This window comes from Hemicordylus capensis, chromosome 1, assembly GCF_027244095.1.
Source record: "Hemicordylus capensis ecotype Gifberg chromosome 1, rHemCap1.1.pri, whole genome shotgun sequence".
NCBI lineage: Eukaryota > Metazoa > Chordata > Lepidosauria > Squamata > Cordylidae > Hemicordylus > Hemicordylus capensis.
Genome location: NC_069657.1, coordinates 157,592,639 through 157,619,304, shown reverse-complemented (window position 1 = coordinate 157,619,304; position 26,666 = coordinate 157,592,639). Strand labels below are relative to the sequence as shown.

General features: G+C 42.4%; 1 long non-coding RNA gene across 1 annotated transcript; it reads left to right on the top strand.

The window, feature by feature from the left end:
• Nucleotides 1-374: 374 nt before the first annotated feature.
• On the top strand, nt 375-26,666 carry LOC128339938 (uncharacterized). The gene is made up of 3 exons (XR_008313344.1): nt 375-512; nt 13,232-13,327; nt 26,172-26,666. It is a non-coding gene; the product is annotated as an uncharacterized LOC128339938 (long non-coding RNA).

Genomic DNA, 26,666 nt, shown 5'->3' with positions numbered 1-26,666 from the left:
GCTTCAGTGTGTGCTTAATGCTGCCAGCCATTAATTGCTTTTTTTGTACTTTGAAGGTAAGAACATAAGAACAGCCCTGCTGGATCAGGCCCAAGGCCCATCTAGTCCAGCATCCTGTTTTGCACAGTCAAGGGCAGAATTATGATTAGGCAAGGGAAAACAGTTGTCTGGGGGCCCCACTGCCTGGAGGGGGCCCCCAGAGACACCTCACATGACTCCCCATTGCCCCCTGCCCAGCCCCAAGGCCCCTCAGCCACTTGCCCTGTTTGCCCTCTCTCCTGCTTGTCCTCCTGGCCGGACAAGCTGCTAGAGCTCCTTCTCTCCCCACCTCTCAGCTGATTGGCAGGTGGGCAGGGCTTCCAGAGAGGCCTCCATGTAGGCCTTGCTGAAGCCTGGACTCCAGTAGGCCGGCAGGCCCCAAGCAAGCAAGGAAGGAGGCAGGCAGAGTGGCTACCACAGTTTTCTGCAGCAGACGCTCTGCCCAGGCCAGCCCAGCCTTTGGCAGGTAGAATGTGAGTTCCTTTTTGTGGTTACCCCCCCCCCCCGGTATATAGGGATCTGCTTGCCATAGGGCTCTGATATGGGTCAGGGGGAGACTGAGAAGTCTCTGAATATTTAATTTAAAACAGATTGAAAAATTTGCTGGCTTTAAAAACAAAAACTATCTAAAAAGTCCTATAAGTGGCTTGTTTCATGGCAGAAAATTACAAAAACTTCTGGAACAAACAGTATTATATTATATTATATTATATTATATTATATTATATTATATTATATTATATTATATTATATATTCATTCATAAATGCACTTATGTTCAAGTTGTTTTGTAACCCAGAAGGTCTGAGTGAGAACTGTGAAGCATGTGTTGTGCTTTTATTTTATTTTATTTTTCTTATGTGTGAACTGCTCCCCAATAACTCGCAGGGACTTCAGGTAAATTTGGACAACATGTGAATGCAGCTCCTCCATTCCAGAGGAGATGTGTGTTAACGGGCTTTAAAAGCCCCATGTGAAAAACCTCCTGGAATCAAACTTTACTGAATATGTTCAAAATTCTGAGAAAACATACATAGGCTCACATTGCATGGTTGAACATCTCCTTTGCTAATCTACAGCAAGGAGCCCATTTTAATAATTAGTGTTTCTAGTGTGTTCTAGGCATTAATAGTAGCACAAATGTATAGTATTGAATGTATATCACTATATATTGTGAAGTGTGTGTGTGTGTATTCAGTGAAATGTATCCAAGCAGCATACTTATTTTGAAATATCAGACTTAAATCCTTGGGAGCCTGGGGTGTGTGGAGGCCCTGGACTTTTTTGGGGGGATGGCATTTTAAAATCTCATCTCTGGGCCCACTCCAACCTTGCTTCCCCCCCCCCGCACACAGTGGCCCACCAGATGCCGCTGTAAGCCACAGGCAGGAGTTGAGGGCATCCCCTCTCTCCTGCTGTTATTCCCCTGCAACTGGTACTCATAGGCATCCTGCCTTTGATGCTGGAGATGGCCTATAGCCCTCTAACTAGTATCCAATGATAGACCTCTCCTCCATGAAGTTACCCATACCCCTCTTAAAGCTATCCAGGTTGTTGGCCGTCACCACATCTTGTGGCAGAGAATTCCACAAATTGATTATGCGTTGTGTGAAAAAATACTTCCGCTTGTTGGTCCTAGATTTCCTGGCAATCAATTTCATGGGATGACTGCTGGTTCTAGTGTTATGGGAAAGGGAGAAGAATTTATCTCTACTTTCTCCACACCATGCATGATTTTATAGACCTCTATCATGTCTCCCCGCAATCGTCTTTTTTCTAAACTAAAAAGCCCCAGTTGTTGTAGACTTGCCTCATAAGAAAGGTGTTCTAGGCCCCTGATCATCTTGGTTACCCTCTTCTGCACCTTTTCCAGTTCTACAGTGTCCTTTTTCAGATGTCTGACCAGAATTGTACACAGTACTCCAGATGTGGCTGCACCATAGTTTTGTATAAGGGCATTATAATATTAGCAGTTTTATTTTCAGTCCCCTTCCTAATCATCCCTAGCATGGAATTAGCCTTTTTCACAGCTTCAACACATTAACACTTTCAACGAGCTGTCCACCACGACCCCAAGATCCCTCTCCTGGTCTGTCACTGACAGCTCAGATCCCATCAGCGTATACTTGACGTTGGGGTTTTTTGTCCCAATGTGCACCACTTTACACTTGCCAACATTGAACCGCATTTGCCATTTTGTCACCCACTCACCTAGTTATGAGAGATCCTTTTGGAGCTCCTCACAATCCGTTTTGGATTTCACTACCAGAAAGAGTTTGGTATCATCCGCAAATTTGGCCACCTCTCTGCTTACCCCTGCTTCTAGATCATTTATGAATAAATTAAAAAGCAGCGGTCCCAGTACAGATCCCTGGGGGACCCCACTTCTTACTTCCCTCCATTGTGAAAACTCTCCATTTATCCCTATCCGCTGTTTCCTGTCCTTCAACCAGTTAGCAATCCACATATGTACTTGTCCCCTTATCCCATGACTGCTAAGTTTCCGCAGGAGTCTTTGATTATGAACTTTGTTGAAAGCTTTTTGGAAGTCCAGGCAGGGGCGTAACTATAATAGGGCAAGGGGAGACCATTGTCTGGGGGCCCACTGCCTTGGGGGCCCCACCAGAGGTAAGTCACATGACTGACTCCCCCAGCCACACACCCGCCCAGGCTTCCTTCAGTTGTGGGCGTCCACAATTTACAAAGCCTTTAAAAAAATAATTTAGGGGATGTGTGTGTGTGTGTTTGTGTGTGTATGGCCCTATCCACCCCCAGCACAGTACTTCCAGTGACTGTTGCTGGTATCTATCTTATGTTGTTTTTAGATTGTGAGCCCTTTGGGACAGGGTTCCATCTTATTTATTTATTATTTCTCTGTGTAAACCGCCCTGAGCCATTTTTGGAAGGGCTGTATAGAAATCAAAATAATAATAATAATAATAATTTGTTTGTTATTTCTATGTGTAAACTGCCTTGAGCCATTTTTGGAAGGGCGGTGTGTATGTGTGTACACACACACACACACACACACACACACACACACACACTTCATGAGCTGAGCTTCAGTGAGGGGGGCCCCATTTTAAAATCTTGTCTCTGGGCCCCCTCCAACCTTGCTACACCTCTGAGTACAGGTATACTATGTCAACTGAATCACCTTGATCCACACACTTGTTGACACTCTCAAAGAACTCCAAAAAGGTTTGTGAGGCTAAATTTACCTTTGCAGAAGCCATGCTGGTTCACTCCCAGCAGTGCCTGTTCTTCTATGTGCTTTACAATTTTATCCTTGAGAATGCTTTCCATCAATTTGCCTGGAACAGACATTAAGCTAACCAGCCTGTATTTCCCGGATCGCCCCTGGATCCCTTTTGAAAACTGGTGTTACATTTGCTACTCTCCAGTCCTCCAGTAAAGAGCCTGATTGCAGGGATAAGTTATATATTTTAGCAATGAGGTCAGCAATTTCACATTTGAATTCTTTGAGAATTTTTGGATGGATGCTATCCGGCCCTGGTGATTTGTTAGTTTTCAGTTTTTTCCAGACAGTTTAGAGCATCATCTCTTGTCACTTCTATCTGACTCAGTTCTTTAGCCTCCATCTCCAAAAAGCCTGATTCAGGAACAGGTATATTCTCAGTATCCTCTGTCGCGAAGAAGGACGCATAGTACTCATTTAGCTTCTCTGCAACCTCCATATCCTACTTAATAATCCCTTTCACTCCCTCATTGTCTAATGGTCCAACCACCAACATAGCAAATCATTGGATATGATTTGGATATGTTAATGTTTTCTCTCACACATTCTTATGTCAAAGGATATCCCTCAAGAACCATTACATAACCAGTTGACACAACGTGTGTCTTTAGATCACACTTAAAAATCTCATCAAAATTGCATTTCCAAAGTAATGAAATCACAAGTGATTAAATATGAATGCAGTTTTGCTCAACTATTGACATCAACTATAGCAAAGATGCGTCAGCCATATGAAGAGCAAACATGAAAGGGGCGGGGGGGTTTCTCTTAATGTCTTGTTTATTCTTGGGAGCCTTTATATTGACACAAAGAGGAGCTCCTGTCAAATTCCAACCAACCTAGAAGCCAAAAAAAAAAATTTGATTTTGTCTGTTTTCACCTTTAGAGACTTTGGTTCAGTGTTTGAGATCAAGTGGCAGAACACATTCAAGGTCCAATTCCCATTTATTCATTAATTTCCGTATGACAGGTACCAGAGGCCCCTTCCAAATTCACTAAGTAGAGAAAGCCCTAGTAGCCTCTGGCATAATTTCAACTTGGATGCGTTTGGGTGGGCTCAGTCTACTTTGGAGACTATATTTATCCACATCAGAAAGACACTCTACAATTTAACATGACTGCTAGATTCCTTGCTCAAAGAGAAAGCTAAGATGACAACAGGAAGGTATAGTGGAGGTTGGAAGTGAAGCACATTCCCATAATGTTCATACATGTCTCGTAATACTTGCCTTCGCTGATCAAATTTTTATGAATGGATCAAAGCCACCAAAATTAGCCTACATTTTAGAAGTGAATTTAATAGGCCTTGTAATCATAGTACACTGTTTTTCAGGCAGTTAGTTGGTGCACCATCAAGGAAGGCAGAAGCCAAAATGTAGAGCTATATTATATAAAGTTACATTATAACTTTTTATAGTATATTAAAAAGATTATTAAAACAATTATAAAATTATCTCTGTTTCATCATTCTCCTGTGTGTTTATTTAGAATATTTTAACCCAGTTTTTCTCATAGAGACTCAAAGCATCTTACATTAAATAATGTGAATAACATGTTACTTCTGTAAAAGAAGCGCTTCCCCCCCCCCTTTCCTTTTTCTTTCTTTTCTTTTCTTTTCTTTTTTTTTGGTGGATGCCCGATTTTGAACTCCTTGCTGTATAATTTTTTAGCCTACTTCCCAGCAGGCTTATGAGATCACCTGGCATTCTGTATGTGTGTCCGTGTGTCCCCCAACCCTAACAAAATTCGCAATGCCTGGACCAATATGAACCAAATTGGGTACAGTTGTAGGGACACATAGGGACACCTCAGTGGCATCATTTGTGATGATGTCATCTACCCCAATCCAAGATGGTGGACACATAAACATTTGAGGCGGAAGTGGACTAACTTGTGAACTGCTTAACCAATTTGAACTAAATTTGCTACAACTATAGGGACACATAAGGCTGCCCAAATGGCATGGTGTGTGATGATGTCATCCACGCCAATTCAAAAAGGCGTCCATGTGAACATCTGAGGCACAAGTGGCCTAATTTGTAGACTGCCTAACCCATTTGAACCAAATTGGGTACAGTTGCAGTGACTGACACACATGGACACCTCAATGGCATAGCTTGTGATGGTGTCATCCACGTTGATTCAAGATGGTGGACACATGAACTTTTGAGGCACAAGTGGGCTAACTTGTAGACATTCTAACTGATTTAACCCAAATTTGCTGCAGCTGTAGGGACACATAGGGACACCTCAATGGCAAAGATTGTGACAATGTCATCCACCCCATTTCAAGATGGCAGACACATAAACATTAGAGGTGCAAGTGCACTAGCTTGTGGACAGTCTAAATGATTTGAATCAAATTTGCTACAGCTGAATGGACACATAGGGATGCCCCAATGGTGTAGTTTGTGATGCTGTCATCCACCCCCAACCAAGATGGTCGATGCATAAACATTTGAGGCACAAGTGCACTAACTTGAGGACTGATTGAGGACTAACTTGAGGACTAACTGATATGAACAAAATTTGGAAGTGAGTGACACACAGGGACACCTCAATGGTGCATTTTGTAACTATGACATTCACCCTGATCCAAGATGGCGGACACATGAACATTTGAGGCACAAGAAATTTAACTTGTGGACCTCGATTTGCCTCAAATTTAGTTCAGATGCAGAGACAGTGAAAGGAAAGTAGACTGAGTAGTTCTTACTAGAACAACTTGTCCTTTATTGGAATAAGGTTACAATCTGTAGACATAATCAAGGATGATAATAATACACGTAATTATAACTAGAAGAAGAAGCGGGGGAACTCTTAACACATCTTAACATAATAGGATACAACCAACGCAGGAGAGGAAAAGAATGGATTTTTTAAAACCACCTTTTTCAAGGATATTTGACTTATGTTTCAAAGCATAAACAGTTCGTTGAAGTTTGACCAAATTACTGCAAATTCTGCTCCTTTACCTTGACAATGAAAAAAACCCTGTTCAATGGCAAAAAAAAAAAAACAAAAAACCCGAAAGACATATCAGTAATCCAAATTTGTAATTCAGGAGTAAATTTGTCCTTCCAGTGTTGTATTATAATCCTTTTGGCAACACCCCAAGCACAAAGAATCCACAGTTTTTGAAGTAATGCTAAATTCCATATCCAGAGACGCTCTAACCCCCGGACCTTGGTCCGGTCCGGTCCAGTCCGTGGCCTCCAAATTCCACAGGGCTCCAAATGGCCAGGGGGCCTCCTGCAGCCACCCTGCACCCGCCACACCGCTGCCACACCATGCAGAACCTCAATTTTTAAAAGATTTCATCCACCCTGCGGCCAAGGGGTGGCTGTTGGTGGGTGAGCTGTGCAGACCTCTCCTCCTAGTGGTGGTGGTTGGAGTGAGTGCTGGGCCTGTCCATTCGGCCCAGCGACTCTTACTAACTGTGAGGCGCACCTGTGCAGTTTGAGAAATATCGTCACAAGCCCGTGATGTCACCTGCTAACTGAGCAAAGAGACATCTTTTAAAAGTGGTGATTATGTTATATTTAGCAGGCGGAGAGCAACTGGCCCTATCCAACACCAGCACAGCATCCCTCCAGTGGCTGTTGCTGGTGTCTACCTTATGTCTCTTTTTAGATTGTGAACCCTTTGGGGACAGGGGACCATCATATTTATGTATTATTTATTTTTCTATGTAAACCGCTTTGAGAATTTTGTTGAAGAGCAGTATATAAATATTCGTCGTAGTAGTAGTTAGTAAGAGTCGCTGGGCTAGACAGGTCCAACGCTTGCTCTGGCCGCTGCCGGCAGTGGGGGGAGGACTGCTCGGCTCACACACACACACCCGGCAGCCACCCCTCAGCCACACAACAGCTGAAATAAAAAAAAGAGGTTCAACACAGCAGGAGGACCCCCCAAAGTAAGTTTTGGGGGGCCTCATGATGGGGGGACTCATGGCGGGGGCCATTATTACCTAGTGCACCCCTGTCCATATCCTGGGGATATATCCCAACAAAACATGAACATCCTTAAAAATAATGATAACTGCAATATAATATTGATTACCTTATCAATTTCAAACCAAAAACGGTGTGATAACCAGACAAGACCAATTCATGTGTGTAAGTGTACCGTTGTACAAATTACACCTCCAACATGTAGAAGTCTGCAACTATCCCTTATTAAACATTCTCTGGTGTCCAATAGATGTCCAATAGACAAGGAAGAAATATTTCCGCTATATTAGCCACATTTTAAGATCTAAAAAGGCATGTTTCATTGCCTTCAATGCGACCCACCATTGATTTAATAAAATAGGGTATTCAAGGTTATTATTCCAAAGATCTCAAATATAATCAATAACAATCTTATCAATGTATTTAAATTTCTCATAGAGCGAAGTTACTGGCTTAGGTACATCTAATAAATGTTCCAAATCTAATAAAAAAGATGGAATTTCAGAAGCTGCAATCACATCAGGACCAAAGTGCTGTGACAATAAATGCTTTAGCTGGATAAACTACTATCTAGCATTTGAAGGTATATCAAACTCTGCTCTCAAAGTGTGAAAGGATTTAAAACAGCTTCAGAAGATATCAATTGATTTAATATAATGACATTGCATGAGGCCCAGTTAGCCCAATAAAAAGACTTAAGGGCAATCTTTGAACTGGAATTCACCCACAATATAAGCTTTTCATGCTGAAAAGGATCAAAGCCATGTCTAGAACCCAGGATTCTCCATATATGCCTTGCTGCTTTAACTGGTAGTGACCCAGGAGCACCCTGTAACTCTACCCAAACTTCTGTGATGCTCAGTGCATCTTCATTATCAGGACTGGTGTCAGGGGTCAGCATTGTCAGGCAGGTGCCAAACTCACTGCCATCCCTCAAGGTCACCTCTGTACCCATAGCTTTCATGCAATTGTGCTAGAGCAATTCTCTCAGCCAAAAGAGCTCCTCCAACATCATCTCTCCTATCCTATCCCATCCCATCCCATCCCATCCCATCCAAGGTAAGCCTCACCATGAACCTTAGAGAGGAGCCCACCCAGGTAGGAGGATGTTCATAAAGGGCAGTTTGTGAGGCCCCCCCCAAAAAAAAAATATGGAGCCAGACCTATTTTTTATCCTCTTCCTGTGTTTCTTCCTTCAGTGGTGCTGCTGCCAGTTTCTGTTACTGAGTATTTGTAGAGAAACTCAAGTAGGCAGCTATTAATAAAATTACCTGTTGGTAACTATGTTAAAGCTACCTGTACAGTAACTATGTTGGTAACTATGTTAACATAAATTGCAGGTGCAGTGGGACTGTGGCATGGATGAGGAGGGTTTTAAGTTTATCTCCTGCCATCGTCCCGCTCTAGATTGGGCCCTCCATGGCCTAAGGGGGAAAAGCAACCCTGATGCCAATTTGAACATGAACAAGTTATGGAAAAAACCTTTCCAGTTGTTATTGAAACACAGCAGCCATTTTTCATTGCAGGATGCTTCAGAGTTTGTTTACAGCAATAAGAATTACAGGCTATAGGAGAATCAATATCAATATATTTAAAATCTCAAAATCTGGATCTTCTACAATCTAGATATGGGGAAAAGGTAATTAGTCTTTTTGAACCCCGAACAGCTTATAGTATCCTGGATGATGTCATGGCTGGCTGGCTGGAACTGTGAACAGAAATACTCTTACTCAGGGATGAATATACACTGCAACATTTTGTTACACGTCCCCACTTGTTTTTCTTCTAATACTTAGCATTTTTCTTTAGTGTAAAATTAAGATAAATTGTGCACTTCCTTCAACAGTTTCAAAACGGCATAACTGTTGAGGTTTTGAAATTATATAAATTTATTTAATCAACTGCAAAATCTTTACTGAGTTGACAGCTCTAATATTGGCACAGAAGCACTGGTTTCAATAGGACTTCCTTCCAAGAAGAAACTTGCCCCACTGAGGTTCTGATGATCAGCCAACAGCCAAGTAAGACTTGGTTTGGTTTCCACAAAGAAAGGAAAATAGTCACAGGAATACACAACAGTAGTTTTATACAGAAGACTTGGTGTAGTTGCAACAAATAACTTAAGGATAGCATTTTAAAAGAATGCTGATTGATAAAGCAAACAGAATTATGGTGTCTAGCTGTGCGCCAGAGGTCTTATCATACTGCAGTTGGATGTCTCAAGAAACTGAAACTTGAGAGCATATTGAATTAATTAAATTATAAAATAAGTGGTGGTTGTGAAACGTTCATTTTGTCAAGGGCAGAGCCAACACAAATGTTTACTCTCTAGTAACTTTGAGTAATAATTTAGGAATGAGGAATATTCATCATTTACTTGGAAGTAAAAGTACAGAACCCATGATGGGAAGACAAAAGAAGGAAGAGAGGAGCCTGGCTTGCTGGAATTAAGCAATTATATTCGCCTAACGAACTCCAACATTTCTCAGCCAGAACAATCAAGGGTGATGCAGGTATCCTGAGGATTTTAAAAGGCACAAAACTGAGAGGAAAATGCTGAAATTAAAAAAGAAGAAAATTAATGAAGACTAAGCAAAATCACCAGATTTCCTTCTAGCTCATGGGCCATCAGTTCATAACTAATACAGTGAGAGGAAAAATGACTTCTGAATTAGAAACTTCCATTCATTTTAACAGTCATTGCATGGGCTTGGGCCAAACTACATGTGATGTAAAAGATGTGGGAGGGGTCTTCCCAAGGGCGCAGCTATAATTGAACAAGTGGGAACGAATGTTTCTTCCTGGACCCATGAGGAGGGGGGCCTAGGGATCTGCAAAAAATTTCGGGCACAGATCGATCTGTGCCAGAAATGAGCAATTTCGGGTGATTTGGGGCCGAACCAAATCACCCCCGATATCCCCCGATATTTTTTGGGGCCGAGCCGAATCACCCGAATTTCGGGGCCAAAAAATTCGGGTGATTCGGCTCATGGCCGATTTTGGGGGATTTTTTGAAGTTTTAGTGACTTTGGGGCAGTTTGGGGGCATAGCATGGGATCTGGGCAAAAATAGTGGGGTGGGGTGGTAGTGCCTAATGGGTGCAGACTACCACCCCAATTTCAGGGGGATTGGACAAAGGGGTGATTTTTGGGGAATTTCTGAATTTTTCATGTCTTTGGGGCAGTTTGGGGCAGATTGGGGCAGAAAGTGGGGCCTGGGGCAGAAGAGTGGGGTGGGGTGGTAGTGCCTAATGGGTGGAGGCTACCACCCCAATTTAAGGGGGATTGGACAAAGGGGTGATTTTTTGGGAATTTTTGAAGTTTTTGTGTCTTTGGGGCAGTTTGGGGGCAGAAAGTGTATCTGCCCCAAAAGGGTGGGGTGGAGTGGTAGTGCCTAATGGGTGGCAGCTAACAGCCCAATTTCAGGGGGATTGGGCAGAGGGCTGATTTTTTGGGAATTTTTGAAATTTTGGTGTCTTAGGGGCAGATTGGGGGCAGAAAGTGGATCTGCCCCAAAAGAGTGGGGTGGGCTGGTAGATAGTGCCTAATGGGTGGAGGCTACCACCCGTCCCAAATTTCAGAGTGATTGGCCAGAGGGCTGGATTTTGTTGATTTTCTGAGGTTTTTCTTCATTAAGTGCTTTGTGGTAGATTGATTCATTCATCATATTCATAGTAAATGCAAGTGTGAAAAAGTGAAAGTGGGGTCATGAGAGTTCTTTAATTGAAAAAAATCTCATTTGCTATCATTGAATGAGAATTCACACCTCAGAAAATAAGGGAATAACATCCCTTCAGAAAAACTTCTGAGGTGTGAATTTTCATTCAATGATAGCAAATGAGATTTTTTTTTCAATTAAAGAACTCTCATGACACCACTTTCACTTTATTCACACTCTCACTTCCTATGAATATTGAATGAATCAATCTACCACACTGCACTTTATGAAGAAAAACCTCAGAAAATCAACAAAATCCAGCCCTCTGGCCAATCACTCTGAAATTTGGGACGGGTGGTAGCCTCCACCCATTAGGCACTATCTACCAGCCCACCCCACTCTGGTGGAGAGGTGGGTTTTCAGATGCTTTCTAAAAATTGTCAGAGATGGGGAGGGTTGTATCTCAGCAGGGAGCGCATTCCACAGTCTCGGGGCAGCAACTGAGAAAGCTCGTCCCCGTGTGGCCACCAGCCGAGCTGGCAGCAGCTGGAGACGGACATAGGAACATAGGAAACTGCCATATACTGAGTCAGACCATTGGTCTATCTAGCTCAGTATTGTCTTCACAGACTGGCAGCGGCTTCTCCAAGGTTACAGGCAGGAATCTCTCTCAGCCCTATCTTGGAGAAGCCAGGGAGGGAACCTGAAACCTTCTGCTCTTCCCAGAGCAGCTCCATCCCCTGAGGGGAATATCTTGCAGTGCTCACACATCAAGTCTCCCATTCAGATGCAACCAGGGCATACCCTGCTTAGCTATGGGGACAAGTCATGCTTGCTACCACAAGACCAGCTCTCCTCTCCTTAACAACCTCTCTGGACGACCTCAATGGGAGGTGGGGATCATAATGAAGAAGACATTCTCTTAAATACCCAGGGTCTAAGCCATTTAGGGCTTTATAAGTTATGACAAGCACTTTGTATTTTGCCCAGAAACCTATCGGCAGCCAGTGTAACTCTATCAACAAAGGAGTGATGTGGTCTCTCCGAGATGACCCAGAGACCAACCTGGCTGCCACGTTCTGTACCAACTGAAGCTTCCGGACTACGTTTAAAGGCAGCCCCACATAGAGTGTATTGCAGAAGTCAAGTCTGGAGGTTACCAACATATGTGCCACTGTTTTGAGGTCATTCATCTCAAGAAACGGACGCAGGTGGCGTATCAGCTGAAGCTGATAGAAAGCACCCCTGGCCACCGCCTCAACCTGAGAAACCAGGGAGAGGTGTGGATCCAGAAGCACTCCCAGACTGCGAACCTGTTCCTTTTGGGGAAGTGTGACCCCATCCAGAACAGGGAGATCAAAATCGTCTCTAGAGTTCTGACCTCGCACAATAAGTACCTCTGTCTTATCTGGATTCAGTTTCAGTTTATTCTCCCTCATCCAGCCCGGGTTGGATGATTAAATAGATAATTAAAAGCCTGGGTTGAACAAATATGTCTTCACTGCCTTTTAAAAAGTTGCCAGAGATGGGGAGGCTCCTGTTTCAACAGGGAGCACATTCCAAAACCTCGGAGAAGGCCTGTCCCTGAGTAGCCATCAGACGAGCCACTGGCAACTGTAGACGAACTTCTCCAGGATATCTCAAAGTGTGGTGGGGGTCATGGAGAATAAGACGTTCTCTTAAATACCCAGGGCCTAATCCATTTAGGGCTTTATAAGTTATAACCAGCACCTTGTATTTTGCCTGGAAACTTATCAGCAGCCAGTGTATGTAGTCCTTTCAACAGAGGAGTGTTATGGTCTGTCCGAGATGACCCAGAGACCAAACTGGCTGCTGCATTCTGTACCAACTTCAGTGTCTAGACTACATACAAAGGCAGCCCCACATAGAGCACATTGCAGTAGTCAAGTCTGGAGGTTACCAGCATATGTACCACTGTTCTGAGGTCGTTTATCTCGAGAAATGGACACAGCTGGCTTATCAGCCAAATTTACCATTAAAAGCACAGCAGGGGACCAGATAAGAAAGGTGGCAAATATTCCAGAGTACCAATTTGCCACGGGTACCATGCAAAGTAGGCTCTGAAGGACAGAACCGCACAAACATGCACATACATACATGTGTGCACACATACGCATACACACACACATTGGTTCTATGAACTGGCTTTCTATAACAGGCACCTTAGATGATGCCATAAAAAAGGGAAAAGGGACACCTTCAGAGTGACCCATGATTCACGGGCTCCCAGAGCCTCACTGTGAAAAGAACTAACAAGAAGGAGTTCATTCAAGGCAATCAGTTATTTTCTTTCCTTATTGCAGCACTGGTACACTTTGACGGTGCCTGAGCGTCACATCCCTGCGGGAACAGAAGATAATTTCAACTTTGTGTGATAGAGACTCTAAACTTCTTATCCGGTATGTTAGATTCAACTCCTCCCAAAATTAAGGCTTTGAGATATAAGGAACTCTCCCACCTTTCCTTGGCATTTCTTCTGTTTACCCAACTGAGTTCCATAACTGAATAGCCATTTGGTCAAAACAAGGTCTTCCTAGCTGATTAGTTGCACTGACTGAGCCAAGCTGAGTAGGCTAAGCTTATTACAGGTGGTAAAAACCTTGCAAATGTGGTTTCCACCCTTTAGTTTCTTATTGGTGAAAGGCTGCTCACAGCCCCATTGACTGCATAGAGTTCGCTGTGTGGTTCTCCGGATTGTGGCCTATGGCATTAAAAACAGATGGGACCTGGGTGTTGTGGTGAGGCTGGTCAAGAAATGGTCAGATGGCAATTCTTCTTATGGTTACTCTATCCTAACCCTCTCCCTACAGTTCAAAATACAAAGCAAGGCTTATAAGCCTTAAATGAGTGCACAGAAGGTAGAATTTTTGGCATGTGCATCTTCTCCCACCACTGCCACACTACAGAGAAGCCAAGGGCCAAAACATATTTAGAAGTCTCTGTATTTCCTAAAGAGCTACATTTCCCCCCTATGACACAATGTACTGTGTATTGTCATAACTCATTTCAAGTCTTGGCCTCCAGCTGAGCAGGTATGGAGGGTAGCCAGATTTCAAAGGGTTGAGCAGCTCTTCCTGTCACTTTATCTCAGTACCATAAGGACTCAACTGCTTAATTTCTGCATGTCAGGCTTAATTTCTGCATACTAAATGCACAGGGGTAGATCCAATTTTTTTAAAGGTTGGTAATTCACATGCCCACCCACACCAGTTTCTGAGGGAGGGGGAAATCAATCCCTCAGTCATTAACTCATATCATGTTTTAACTGAATACCCCCGTCCTATGGCCATAAGGCTGTCAAGGCAGCTTATAATAATCAAATAGACCAGCATGAAAACAATACATAATTATAATTTAAAGCAGTAAAAATAACTAGAAACAGATCAAAATTACCATATTACAAGCATATTGTCACTTGTATAATATCACTTTACAAAGATTCCCTTTAAAAGGAAGATCTTTACCAGCCTTCTGAAAGTCACCATGGAGTTTACCTGGCACGTCTCTCAAAGGAGGGAGTTCCACAGCACAGGTGCCACCACAGAAAAGGTCCTGCTCCTTGTCAGTATTCTTATTATAACTACAAGATGGATGTCCAATTTGTACAGATCCCTTGTCATCTCCCATTATTCAGCTCAGCAAAAGAAAGTGTGGCATGAAGAATTGGGGCAAGCCCAGGGGCTTTTCCTTGCCTTCCCATTTGAGCCTCTGACAGGGCTTGTACCACCTAAAAGCTGATCTGGTAATAGCAATCTTGGCAGTTGCAGTTTCCCCTCACCTCCTTTTTTTAACTGTTTCAGCCCCCTTTATGTTTTTGAGGTGGTTCTGAGACATATAGGTGATTTTTCAGAAGCTAAATCCATTGTGTTATTACTTTTTATTCATTCATCCATTCGATTTCTATACCGCCCTTCCAAAAATGGCTCAGGGTGGTTTACACAGAGAAATAATAAATAAATAAGATGGATCCCTGTCCCCAAAGGGCTCACAATCTAAAAGAAACATAAGATAGACACCAGCAACAGTCACTGGAGGTACTGTGCTGGGGTGGATAGGGCCAGTTACTCTCCCCCTCCTAAATAAAGAGAATCACCATGTTAAAAGGTGCCTCTGCGCCAAGTTAGCAAGGGTTATTTTCTGAAATGACTGAATGGCTGAAACAAATGCATTTAACTTGAACTTGACAAATGAAATCCAGAAGGTAACTGTCTATGCTTTGTGTTCAGAACCTCTGGATGAATAATTGTGTCTGATTGATGATGAACCAGACATGAGTGCTGCACCAATCCATGGCAAAAACAAAAGGAAAATATCAAAAGCTGTTGCAGAAGATTGGTTTTATTTTCAGAAAATGGCCTGATGTGTGTCAGGCTTTCCAGGTCTCCCCCTTCCCCCTGCCCGCCCAAGGGCATTTTCAAGGGTGTTTTTCAAGAATGATCATGTTCTCTTTTTTCATTTACTTTCACTGTTACTTTCTCAGGTGCAGAAAAGAAGTGAAGGATGACACTTGGTCTCTTTTGGGAACAATCACCAAAAGAAAAGACCTTTGAAAAGAACAGAAAAACTCAAAATGCATCAGGCTGGTTTTGGGGGGTTTTTTTAGACAGACTCATTTTTCTGCAGTACCTTCTGCAGAATTTTCCTCTTGTTTTTGCCCTGACTGATGAGGACTGATGAGTACTCCAACACTGTCGGTTAACAATATAGATATTGCAGTGGGTTGCAATGTGTGAGACCAGACATTCATGGTGAAACCCAACCAAAAAAATCAAACAAGCTGAGAAGCAAAATACTTCATATCAGTGTTTGCAAATGCAGCTCCCCATCTTAACACAACTATATCAAAAAAACCTTGGGGTGTTTCATTTTAAGTGGCTTTCCTACTATCAGGAAGTTATGGCTATCTTGCTAATGCTGCGTCTGCTCAGTTGAAAGAGTTCAAAAGAATGAGCAAAAGCTTGGGCCTTATCGAAAATCTGCCTTTCCCAGATATATATACCTGTTTCCTGGGTGTTATTTGGCCTCTCACTGAATGTTCTTTGGAACATATTTAAGGCCTTCAGAATTCTGTGCATTATGTTAATTTTTCAGAAGTCTAAAACTATGAAATACTAGCAGCATAGTATTAAAAGATTCATGATGATCATCTAGTCCGACTACATAGTAGCTTAAAAGCAGACTCTACCCCACCCATATATGTACTTGTGGCATACTAACACCATCCTACATTGCTGCCATGCAGGGACAGATAGGGTGATCAAATACTGTAAAGGACAATGCTCCTGTGCCTTTAATAGGTGCAATAGGAAATCTGACAGATGCAGCTGGCTGTGTCATACTCCTGTAATAGTGAAGAAAGCCATACCTACCATCAGGGGCGTATCTAGGGTAGGGCAGGCAGGGCACATGCCCTGGGTGCCACTTGAAGGGGGCGCAATTTTTTAAAATTAAAAAATGGCCACTGCAAACAAAATGGCCACCGTGCATGCTCAAAGTGCCTCTGTGAGGTCCTATGCTAGGCCTTGAAAAGGTCATTTGAGCATGCGTGTGGCCTTTTCCCCCCCAGTGGCCATCTTTTTTTTTAAAAAAAAATTATTTTATTTTTTTTAAAAAAAAATTAAATGCCCCCCGCACATGCTCAAATGGTCCCTGTGAGGCCCTAGAGGCCAGTGGCGGGAGGGGAAACCTTTGCAGACCCCCCCTTTAGGAAGCTCCCCGAAGGGGCTACAGGTAAAAATAAATAAATAAATTTAATATAATATGTCACTGTACACATATTTAGTTTGGCACTATGTACAGAGAATCAGGGCTTGTGAATACTGAGCTGAAGCTTATGGGCTAGGATTGTATTCATTTGATCTTACTTTGATTCTTGTGATAAGTGAGTTAAATGTGATGTCTTAATAATATGGCTATTAATGGTGAATTTGTCTTCGAATCAATGTGAAATACTTAGTATTAAGGCCAACTGGGAGTTTCTTGCTCTCTTTCTCTCATTTTAACTGTCTTTCTAGAATATATTCCAAGCAATGACACAGCTTACTCTGCATATCCTTTTCAGAGTGTCTGGGAAAAGTCAAATTCTCCATTTATTCTTAAAACTTATGTAATAGTATTTGGGTATTTCATGAGCCCCAGCATGCTGAAATTTGTAGTTTTCCAGCATTTTTTGGTCTGTCTACATCCACTGCTAAATAGTTTTTGAAATATTAAAAGATTAATGAGCTTGAATTGTATTTTTGAGCTGATATTATGGTAAAATTATCTGAAAGATGGGTGTCACATGTTTGGACAGGGGGCGCAATTTCAGTGCTTGCCCTAGGCGCTATTTTCCCTAGATACACCTCTGCCTACCGTAGTTTATTCCTTCACACAAATATTAAAAGTTAGATAGGCTCTGTCCTCTGTTACATTTGGTCACTCTGTACACAGAATAAAAATCCACATCATGTAGACAGCCATAATAAAGGTTGGCGGGAACATCCCTTACCCTCATAGGAGTATGACACTGCTAAACTAATAACACAAACATAGTCAGCTAAGCAAGTAACCAATGCGCAATATATAGTCTATGCAGTATTTTAATATTGATTCTATAAGATGAGAGTTACGGTATTTACAATTTCCACCCATGCTCTAAAAAATATAGTGTTTGCAAATCAATGAGGTCAGAGCTGTTCTTTGACTGGAATGCATAATCTTCTTTCATTTTTTTCAGTTTCTTTGAGGAAAGTTTCCAAACTGTTGTATCTCGGTCATTTTTTATTTTTAGAATTAATTTCCATTAAAAAATGCAAACATTACAAGAGGCTGTAGTACAAAGGTTATGGGGAAGTATTTTAAGGCAGTAAGTATGAAAAGTCATAGGAACATAGGAAGCTGCCATATTGTGAGTCAGACCATAGGTCCATCTAGCTCAATATTGTCTACACAGACTGGCAACGGCTTCTCCAAGGGTGCAGGCAGGAATCTCTCTCAGCCCTATCTTGGAGATGCCTCCAGGGAGGGAACTTAGAAGCTTCTGCTCTTCCCAGAGCGTCTCCATCCCCTGAAGAGAATATCTTACAGTGCTCACACATCAAGTCTCCCATTCATATGCAACCAAGGCAGACCCTGCTTAGCTAAGGGGACAAGTCATGTTTGCTACCACAAGACCAGCTCTTCTCTCCAGCAGACCAGCTCTCCTCTCCAGTCTAAAGGCCAGAGGCTATATAATGGTCACTAAACATTCATCCAAGAACTTCCTTCCTGGAGCTGGTCTAAATAGATGATTCGGTGCTGTTGATGTTGCATGACATGAAGTTGAACCACACTACAACAAAAGCAGGGGTGTAGCTATACTTGGTCACCTTAAATGGCGCAGCAGGGAAATGACTTGCCTAGCGAGCAAGAGGTTGCTGGTTTGAATCCCTGCTGGTGTGTTTCTCAGACTATGGGAAACACCTATATTGGGCAGCAGTGATATAGGAAGATGCTGAAAGGCATCATCTCATGCTGAAAGGCATCATCTCACACTGTGCGGGAGGAGGCAGTGGTAAACCCCTCCTGTATTCTACCACAGGGCTCTGTGGTTGCCAAGAGTTGAAATTGATTTGATGGCACACTTTACCTTTAGCTATACTTTAACAAGGAGGGGACAAATATCCCAGGGCCCTGAGGGTGGGGAGCCCCCTGGCAGGGTGATAGCTTGCTCTTTGCTCTCCCCTCACCCCTCTCTGAAGTGGTGTAGGGGGTGGGCTGGAGTCCATCTTTACTTTTTTGTCCCAGGGCTCACTCCAATCTTGCTATGCCCTTGAATAAAAATGTATGGGTCTTTGCAGTCTTTTGATGATCTAATTTCATTTGTCAGTTTTTCTAATAAGGCAATATACCAAACTCTCTGATACCATATTTCCAGTCAATACTGCTCTGATTTTTTAGCTATCTACAGGCATTCTGCAACCTGTTGTTGTTGTTGTTGTTGTTGTTGTTGTTTTTAAAGGTCCTTGTGTCTTCAGTCCTAGACAGAAATGTCATTGCAGGATTTGGCGTTATTTCCTGCTTTATAATTTTTGAAAATTTGCCAAAAACTCCTCCCCAAAAGGTTTTTAAAACATCCCAGCTCCACCACATTGCGGTTCTTATTCAACAGTGTCTATGCAGGAGAATGGGGGTGTTGCGTGAAGGCTCCCATTGCTCCCTCGCAGTCCCTCAAAACATGTACACTTTGTCAGTCAAGATGCCAGCCACTGTGCTGGTTTGAACAGACAATGATCTCTCCCTGCTAAATATAAGAGAACCATCACTTAAACGATGCCCAGTTAGTAAGGGAGATAGCAGATTCTTCTAGGAACCAAAGTCCATCTAAAATGGCTATAAAATCTTATTGGCTTTCTAGAAAGTTTACTTTAAAATAATCAGTGTAAATGAGCCGCTTGGCATTCTGTCTTCTGTACTGGCAATTCTACGGTATAATTAAACAGTAAAGGAATTACTCTAGCCTTTGGCTGGGACCGTGCAATACACACACTGTGCTGTACAGTTTGGTGAGGGTCTTTCCCCCCTGCTTGACAGCTGAGAGTAGTTGTCACTTACTTCCATCTGGTGGAAATATGACATTTCAGAAAAGCTTCTACTTAGAGGTTATAGTTCAGGAGTCCCATTCTGTGTGGTACACAGGACCCTTAAAAGGTGCTTTGTACCTTTATTCCCAAGTTGATCACATACTAGCTGGAAAACCTGCACAAGATTAAATCCTAGCTTTCCTTGGGAAAGGTATTGCTTTTCCCCATAGAGGCTATTTCTGGATTATTTCCATTTAAAGCTATCATAAGTCATAACTCCCTTTGGTAATTGTCCAGGTTGCCATTTTCAGTGCAAAATATGGCTTGGTTTGCTCAGTGGACAGGAGATGTTGGTGGATATGAAGCAAATGCTTACAATTCTCCAGGGCGGAAGGTTACATATTTCTGTGGTTCCAACAAATCAAACCCTTCGGCCTTGTCATCATGCTCAGTATGAATTGTCTTGGAGTTAGACATTTGGAAACAAATTAAGAAAACAGAGCTAAAATTCCTAGAGTTCTTTTTCATGCCTCAGTTCTGGGTATAATACGAAGATTCTAGCTAGCAGATATATGCTTGGATCTCTGTGGACCTCAAAAGAAGACATAACATTCAACCTACATATAGTTCTTGGCAAGAAATATGGCCCCAAAGGGGTAGAGGACCTAGCCTAAGCTTCCAGATTTGGTTCTTGGCATCTCCTATTCAATTATCTCAAGTGGTAAAGCTTCTGCTTGAGACCCTATGAAGCACAACCACTAAATATAATATGGGCTAGATGGATAAGTAGCTTGACTCTGTATAAGGTAGCTTCTTGTATTTAGCCCATGCCCCTTTAAATCACTGAGAATGTGCTGCTCTGACATGTGAAATTAAATGCTTTATTTTACTTAATCAGTTTATGGACACTAATAGTCCATCCAGAAGATGGTCTGGTGCACTATCTGCAAGGACATTGTGCTCCATCATATCCTAAATAGCTTTGAAATGAATCAGTCCATGTTCCTGCTTGCTAACCCAGAGGTCATGTAGGATGTCATCTTCATCATTCATGTGCCATTATTGCAAGAGGCTAGAATGACCTCCACTAGAATGTTTGAGGGGGAGGGGGCAGAGTTAAGGTGAGATGTGTGTACAAGCAATTCCCCCCTCCCCTTAATGTTTAGTTCCCTGTCTTTTTAGAATGGAACAGGAAGTTATGGAAGGATAAGAACATGAAGTACCCAAATTCAACTTTTGGTAAAAATGCAGGGATTTTGGCTTGTGAATAATGGTTACTGAATGTCTTGACTGTGAATAAGGACCTGGCATCTGAGTGACACATCCACATTGTTATGGTGAGAATAAACATGCAGGTTTCTGAAAGGACTTACTCAGAAATGAAATCCTAGTCCTCAGATTTTGTTGTTGTAGCTCAGCACTAGCCTGGAATATTTATATTATTTACATCCTAGACGAAAGACATTTCGTTTCTTATCCTTATCTTTACCTAATTCAAGAGATACGCATATAAGTCAATATTTACTTCTTTTCTCCAAGAGAAGCACATGTTTGTATGTGTTTAGGGGAGAAGGATGACGCTATTGTGTCTGCAAACGAGACTTCAGAGAAGTCCCAGCAGAGTTCCTACATCTGTTAGGTGCTTTTACTCCACAATCAAAGGTGCTTTTACTCCACAACTGGAGCTCAGATTACTTATACCCACAATGGTAGCCTACTATGCTTTGCATATCAGCCATTAGACAGCCCATTTCTATAAATTGCATGGTACAAATAGCAGCAATTACTTGACCATTTGCTACAGGAGAAAAACCCCTTCCATCTTTTTGGCCCCTAGATTGCTAAATGGTCCAGAGGATGCCGGATAAGGGATTCTCTCCAGTGCATGTACTGCAGTTCAGTCCCAGGACTGGTATGAAGGAATGAGTTGACCTCTTGCATCGATGTTGCCTCATATGCCAAATACCATCAGTTGTGTTGGACTTTGCTGAGAGCCCAGTTATACCACTGGCAATACAGGTCACTAGAGCCCCAATGCCACTGCTTCCCTTTGCTTGCCTCCTAGTAGTAGGTACCTTCCTTGCTTTTTTAGCCACCACTCAGTGTGTGAATGGTAATTCAAGTCACCAATTTAAAGGAACTCTGGTCCTTCACCACATCCGTGGGCAAAAAGGACTGCATATCAAGGGACTCAAATATAGTCCCATTAAGTTGGTAAACAATGAGCCATCGTGGCTAAGGTTAGACTCACAATTTTAAGATTTTTATTTCTATTTTAACTTGTTTTATATTGTTGTAAATTTCCCAGAGTTTGGGGCAGTGTATAAATATGATAGATAGATAGATAGATAGATAGATAGATAGATAGATAGATAGATAGATAGAAGTTCCACAAAAAAGACCCCTTATGAGTCAGCAATATCCTATAGAGCAGTGCCACTTTGAGAATGGGCATGAAAAACACTATGGGCGGGTTCTCACAATCAAAATAATGCTGGCTCAAAGTTAACCAAGATGTGGGGTGATGCAGAAAACATGGGTAGGAATGCGGGTGGGAAGCCCAGCTTGCTTGCCCACACAATCCAGGTTGCCAACATCACAGCAGCTCTCAGCTCCTGCTGCTGGCCTTGCCCCTGCCCACTGCAAAACAATTTGCCCTTGTTAGTTTTTAAGAGTATATTTGGCTTTTCCTTTTTCTTTAGTATTTTCTCTCAGCAGCAGCAGGTTGGGTAGGAATTGTAAGATGGAGTATATATGTTTTGTATTGTTATAGCAATGGCTTATATGTATAGTTAACAAGAACTGCGCAGACTGGTAAGCGGGAAGTCAATATTTACTTAATTAAGTGTAACTTGATTGTTAAGGTATTGTTAAAATCAATAAAATTTAAAAATGCAAAAGTATTTTCTCTCAAACACTTTTTTCAGACTGAAGGAAGAACTGATTGAAGTTTGAGCACATAATTATTCCCCCAAGCAACATGAAATGTATTTCCATGAATACTGATGCAACAGGGAATGCTGGGGGTGGGTGGTGGGTGGGAAGAAGCTGTGGAATATCTAGAGAAAATAGATGCAATCCCAATAAAAGTAGGAATGCTTAAGCCCAACTGAAATAAATGAGATACGCATATCTAACTTTGGATACAACTCAACCAAAGCTAAGGAAGTTCTGTCAGTTTCTGTGAGAAAGATTTAAGCATGTGCTTCTTCTTCAGCATGTTTTTGGAGACTTGAATACAGTGAACTTTGACTGGAATGCATCTGTTATCTGAATTGTGTGCCACAGTAACAATCTACATCCCACTGAAATCAGTAGCAAATCTTCCATTTATTTTTATGGCTATGTATTATATCCATTGCCCTTAGAGCTAAGCAAACATTTCCCTATAAATAATGTTATCAGGAAATTTACATCCCTTATCTATCAGTTGTTCATGCATACTTTTTAGGTGTACCACAGTTTGGCATCTAAAATATTACAACATTGCTTCTGCTGCTTATCAGCAGATTAACTCATCAAAGCAAATGAAAGCTTACATCACCATGATGTACAAGTCAATTCAATGTATTACAGTCAACAGCTAGCCTTAGATACACATCACATTAGTTATACATCAAATACATTAAAATATGCATCACTAGTATGATCAGAAGGAAACAGCCAGCACCTAGAAATGTCAGCCCTTGGGAACTGGCAAGGGTGCTGCTCCGCATTGTAGCATTATTGTCTTCAAAACCCAGCAAACTAGCCCTTAGAAAGACTACACACATAGCTTCAGGGAGGACTCCAATAGACTTGGATCACCTGAATCTACCTGTAGAAACGATCTGGGAACATAGGAAGCTGCCTTACACCAAATCAGACCATTGGCTCTCCAAGGTTTCAGGTAAGCCTTTCCCAGCTCTACCTGGAGATGCCGGGGATTGGATCTTGGATCCTGCACCTTTTACATGCAGATGTTCTCCCACTGAACTACAGCCTCAGCCTTAAATCCAGATTTGGGGATCCAGATTATTCCAGCTACTGACCCCTGCTACCTCCACAATGGCCCCAGGTCTTTTGCTACCACCATACTTTACCCAATGTACCAGCCAATTTGAATGTAATATTACCTAGCAGTCATATAGCATATTTCAATTACATTACTTCACATGCAGAGGGTGGGTTCTTAAAACCACAATTAACCTGGCAAAAGACCAGTTGGGAGATCGCATGCACAATCTCAAATTCCAAACATAAGCACTGCACTGACTCAACATTTATAAAGGAGATCCTTCGCCCTAGATAAAATCCTAGATCACCTGTTTCTGTTCAATGTCAGGTTGGCATGGTGCTAATCTGACACAGACGAACTTTTCTGGGTTCTTATGTCTGAAAACCAGGTGCAGGCACACCATGGGCCTCTCCCAATTTCCCTTCCACCAGGCTTGTCATGAACATAAGAACCCGCCCAGAATCTTAGCTGCCCTCCCAGCAGTCTTGTAAAATAGATGAATGTTAGAATCCCCACATTACAGGTGGGGCATTGAGCTTGTCAGAATAGGAGCTTGTCTATGTGAATAGGAGCTTGACTAATTGTCAGAATAGGAGCTTGACTATGTGAAAAGTGAGGCAGTCAGGGAAGCATTGGGAAGTTTAGAGTATGAACATGCCCAGTTCAGAACGCCTCCTGAGCTAATTATGAGCCAAGCTTGCCATCAGCTCAGCCCCAGCTCCAACACTCCCCATTGCCATAGCTACATACCTTGAAACAGTGATGAGAAGGGCTGTTGTGGCAAGAAAGAGCAGCAGCAGCAACCCTGGAGTGCCAAGACTTCTGGGGACACTACAATTCCCCAGGGTGTCTTGGTGCTCACAGTGCTGCTGCTGCTGCTGCTGCTGCCTAATCAAGGCTGCAGTGGAGCCTCTGTTGTCATTACCATTAGAAAGATTTGGGCTAATAGGAGGGGGCACTGGGGGGCTTTCAAGGGGTGGGGAAGGGCTTCAGAGGCAGACCATTCTTGATGACATCATTGGAAGTGTGACAAAACCTGAAGCTCCGAATGAGTCTAAACTTAAAACAAGCCCATTGGTCCAAATGAACTTCTTGTTTTAGGCAAGCCCATTCCAAACCGAGCCTGGAGAAATTTGCCTAGTGAATTCATGGCTGAGGTGAGATTTAAACATGCATATTGCGGCTGCATGTGTGCTAGAATGTTTAAATTGTCCACTGTACATAAACAGGGCAGCACAAAGGTCTTGTTGTTCTTGTTGTTGTGCTGCTTTTCAACAAAAAGTTCCCATTTTGCTGAAGAGGGGATATGCCAGACTACATTCTAAAAGAACTTGCTCTGGTATGTCCCCTTATCTAATTTGTACTTCATTCCTTCTGACCACAGTGACCATTCATGTCCAGACTAGGTTACTGTAAACTGGGAAATAAAGCTTTGTGTGATATTGATTGATTGATTGATTGATTGATTGATTGATTGATTGATTGATTTTGACTGTATGCAATGGAGACAATGGGTCCAGGGAGCACTTAAAGTTATGCTCTCTGAACTTTTAATATTTTGCTAGACCTTTAGCAGTTAGATCCCGTAAAACAAAAGTGAAAGGAACACTGTAGCACCACAACCAGCTTGTTAACCTTTCCAAATAATTTGTTCCAACTCGTCTACAGCATGACTTCAGCTTCTTCCAGGTACAAGTATGAATTAAAAGTTCAAGCCTTTATAGTGAGTGCTGCACATTCTGGGAACTGCGTGGGATTCAGTGCTGTGACTCAGTCCATAAGAAGAAAGCATGAAGGATGGAGAGTCAGTCACCATGTTAAAACCCGGAAAGGAAATTCACCAACTCCAAGGCTTCAGAGATTCTTCTCTCCTCTTTAGGTCTGGAGGCCACGTCCATCTTGGAAGAATGCTTTCCAAGCATGCTTGGAAAAGCTGGCCTGGCTTCACCCTTTGCTCTGCTTGTGGCAATAGCATCAATGATAGATAGGAAGGTGGTAGAGAAGAAGTAGTGATGTAGGACTGGTGAAAGACTGGAACTACACACACACACACACACTTTCCTAAGTGTTTCCACAGACACTTTCCTTTATTTTTGTCCTGAACAACACTAAAGATGATTCAGAACTCTGGACATATCAGCAGAATATATAAAACTGGACTTGGGCAACAAAAGCCCATCTAAACTTCATTTTAGAGACTTCCTCAAAGGAAATGTCAGCACATCCCTGTTTGCTTTGGCTGACTAGGAGAGGAGAGCTGATGGTAGCAAGCATGACTTGTCCCCTTAGCTATGCAGGGTCTGCCCTGGTTGCATATGAATGGGAGACTAGAAGTGTGAGCACTGTAAGATATTCCCCTCAGGGGATGGAGTCGCTCTGGGAAGAGCATCTAGGCTCCAAGTTCCTTCCCTGGCTTCTCCAAGATAGGGCTGAGAGAGATCCCTGCCTGCAACCTTGGAGAAGCCGCTGCCAGTCTGTGAAGACAATACTGAGCTAGATAGATCAATTGTCTGAATCAGTATATGGCAGCTTCCTATGTTCCTATGTACTAGCAACTTAAGGGGAATTTATCTTATCCCAACCAAAATCTTCTCTGCAGCAACTTGAACAAATTGCTTCTTGCCCTTCCATCAGTGTCTCTGGTACAAAGTTGTTTTCCCTCTTCTTTATGACTACCTTTACAATATTTGGTTACTTTTACAGCTCTCCTTGTTAATCTTTTCATCGGTAAACTGAACATGCCCCTTTCCTTCAGCCTTGAATTTCACTGACTTACAGAAAGCAGCTATAGAAAAGACCCAGTAGGACATCTACTTTGTACCTCACAGTTTATTCTTTAGTATTTTGTTTTGTCTAATTTCTTGCTCCACTTCACATGGGAGACTTAAAGTCCACAGTCTGAAAAAGGCCATTGTTATCCCAATGTTGTATCTGAATGGAGCCATTTCTCATGCTACTGTAACCTTCCCGCCAACAGCAGCGAATGACAGCAACAAGGACCAAGTTCCCTTCAAATTTGGCAGGATTTCCCACCCAGACACCTGGAACACTGGATTTAAGCCCCAACAAGTTGTTATTATTCTTCATTTGAAATGTGCATGTACATCTTGGCTGCAAAGCAAGCCAATCTTTATTTAGGTTCTCAAAAGAGATGGTCATTGGAAACCCTTTTAACACAATAAATTATTCATACATGCA